The 3,127-nt window shown below is 38.4% G+C and overlaps 1 pseudogene; it reads right to left on the reverse strand.

The window, feature by feature from the left end:
* Window positions 1–210: 210 nt before the first annotated feature.
* On the reverse strand, window positions 211–613 carry LOC102856151 (annotated as a pseudogene).
* Window positions 614–3,127: the final 2,514 nt, after the last annotated feature.

The following is a 3,127-nucleotide window of genomic DNA, read 5'->3' on the forward strand; positions in this document are numbered from 1 at the left end:
CTTAAGAAATGCCAAGCATGATTTTACTCTTTCTTTCTTTCTTTCTTTCTTTCTTTCTTTCTCTCTCTCTCTCTCTCTCTCCCTCCCTCCCTCCCTCCTTCCTTCTTTCCTTCCTTTCTTCCTTCCTTCCTTTTTTCTTTCTTTTTTTTCTTTGGATTTTACAGCTTATTAACCCTCTGGTGAAAAAAGCTGCAGTCATCACAGATCAGGTCACTGGAGAATGTTTATTCCTTCTGTTATCCAATCTCCGGCTAACTGTTTGCCAGCTCCCACATTGGCCTTCTCAGTCCCCCTGACTTTCTTCATCCTGTTCTTGAGCTTCTCATACAGACTGTGTCATGCAAGTCTGTGTTTGGGTTCACTTTTCTTTGCATAACCCAAGGAGTCATAACGCATGCCAAAGCCCATTGTTTTGCCACCACCAAAGTGGGTTCTGAATGGAAACAAAGTTGACATCTGGTATGGTCTTGCACATTTTTGCTAGTTTTTCTCAAATTTTCATCTTAAGAACTGTTGCCTTCCCAGGGTGAAGAACATCAATAACCATTTGCTTCCACTGCAGTAGTTGGTTGGTCATGAATTTCCTGATCCGGTTAATCACTGTGTCATTCATGATGGTGGCTTTCCTTTCATATTTTCTAAGTCTGGATCTTTGTATTTTGTTATAATGTTTTGCTTTCATCTTATCAAGGTGCCTTTTGAAATCTTCTGTTCATTTCTCTTACTTTCAGTATTTAGTCCCTTTATGTTGGTCTCTCTATGAAGTGCCAGTTTCAGTCTCGTCTGACATCCATTTTGATCTTTCCTGTCTTTGCAATGACTTTTGCTTTTTGTTGTTGTTGTTGTTGGTTACTGTTGAGTTGTAACCAACCCATAGTTGACCCTCTGGCAGGTTTTTAGAGACAGTTAATTGCACAGGAGGAGACTGCCCATCCTTCTCCTGTGGAGCAGCTAGTGGCCTCGAACTATGTGCCTTTGGGATTGCTGTGCAGCTTCTTGCCAGTAGGCCACCAGTTAAATTAAACTATTATTTGATTTTAAGAAGACTTAAGGAGTGCTACCACTTACTGAGACTTGGGGAGGTGCTAGCACTTACTGAATATCTAAGGCAGTTCTCCTGGTGCCTTGATATTCTTGTGGGAAACTACCCTCTCCCACCAAACTACAGGACAGGACAAAGAAGCAGACTCGCCACAGGTGGGCAAAGAATGAGACCTAACATCCCTGCCTGTCCAAGGATAAGGATAACTGGATGAGAAGCTTACTAAAAGAAATAAAGAACAGAGCTTCATGTGAATGACTAGTGGCAAAGTGTGCCACTGGGAAACATAATTGGAGACAACACTTAAATTCTGCAACTCTATCTGTAGGATCATAAAGATAAAGTACTAAGAACAACCTATATAGACACAACAGAAACTGTCTTACCCATACCATGATGAAATTCACATAATAACAACAAAACAGCAGGCAGATGCAAATATTAAGAAAAAACAAAATAAAAAAGCAGACCAGATTGTAGTCCAAATGAATACTCCAGAGACAGGGAGGCAGAAGAAATACATTGACATGGATTTCCATGAAATGGTACTGAGTAAGTTACAAATGTAGAAGAGTTGAAAATATAAATAAAGAGTTACAAGAATTTGAAAAACCATTCATCACAAGACAGAGAAGGTACAACCAATACAATATTAGAAACAAAAGAAATGTATGAAAATACAATGCACAATATCAAGATAGATAGTTCAGAAATTGTCAACATTTTGGAGAGATAAAAAAAAAACAAATTAAAAGAGCTAGAAGGGAGAATCAGTGAGCTAGAAGAGAAGAACCTCAATGAGAAGTTAATAGAAGGAAAATTAGAGAGAAGATAGAAGGAAAATGAAGAAAACACTAGAGTAATGTGGGATGACATCAAATAGAATAACATATGTGTAATCAGAATTCTAGAATGGGGGCCTGGGGCACTGAGAAAATTGTGGAAGAGGTTCTAGGAGAAAACTTCCAAGGTATCATAAAAAATGAGGAAATTTAACTTTCAAGAAACTCATCAAACTCCAAACAGATTAGACCCCAAAAGAAAATATCAAGTCCTATCATAGTCAAATTATCCAAAATCAAAGACATGGATGAGATACTAAAAGCAGTGTAAGAAAAAAGCAAAAAAGAGTCACTTGTAAAGGAGACTCAATTAGATTAAGTTCTGATTTCCTAGCAGAAATCAAAGCAAGACAGTGGAATAGTATTATATAGAAGGCTAAAAGAAAACAATTGCCAGCCAAGGATCCTCAGTAAAGCTATCCATCAAATATAAAGGAGAAATGAGGTCATTTGCAAAAAAAGAAAAAAAAAAGAGAGAAATTAAGAAATTTATTAAAACAAGGTCAAATCGACAAGAAATCATAAGGAAAATCCTTTACACAGAATCTGCAAAGGCAAGTGGATGTACCAAACTAACCAGAAAAAGGAACACAGCAAAATTGCAATCATAAAACCTGGCCTGTCAATGATCACACTTAATGTGATTGACTTAAATGCACCAATTGAGAGAAAGAGTAGCAGAATGAATGGGTAAAGTACCCACAGCCTATTAATGTTGCCTACAAGAGACACTGTTTAAGAAATGAGAAGAAAGATAGAGCAAAGGATGGAAAATATATATATCAAGCAAATAATGGTATCACTAAGAAAGGAGTGGCAATACTAATCTTTAATAGAACTATGTCCGTCTGCAGACTAACGTGTGCCTAATTCAGGTCATGGTCTTCACAATTACTTTCCATGCATCAGAGAGCTGGACCATGACTAAAGGTAACAGAAGAATTGATGTCTTTGAGTTGTGGTGCTGGAGAAGAGTCTCGAATAGACCATGGACCGTAAAGAAAACAAATAGATTTATCTTGGAGAGTGTAAAATCAAGTTTCTCCTTGGAGGCTAGGATTTTGAATCTCTGTCTCACATACTATGGGCATGTGGCCAGGAGGGACCAATACTTGGAGTAGGACATCATGCTCAGAAGGGTGGAAGGACAGTGCAGGAGAGGAAGACTCTGGAAGGGATGGGTTGATACAGTGAGTAGGGCAATGGGTGTAGGTGTGTCAGAGTCAGGGAGACTGGCTCAGGA

Source organism: Elephantulus edwardii, unplaced genomic scaffold, assembly GCF_000299155.1.
Source record: "Elephantulus edwardii isolate Elephantulus edwardi_28Jun2011 unplaced genomic scaffold, EleEdw1.0 scaffold00042, whole genome shotgun sequence".
Taxonomy (NCBI): domain Eukaryota; kingdom Metazoa; phylum Chordata; class Mammalia; order Macroscelidea; family Macroscelididae; genus Elephantulus; species Elephantulus edwardii.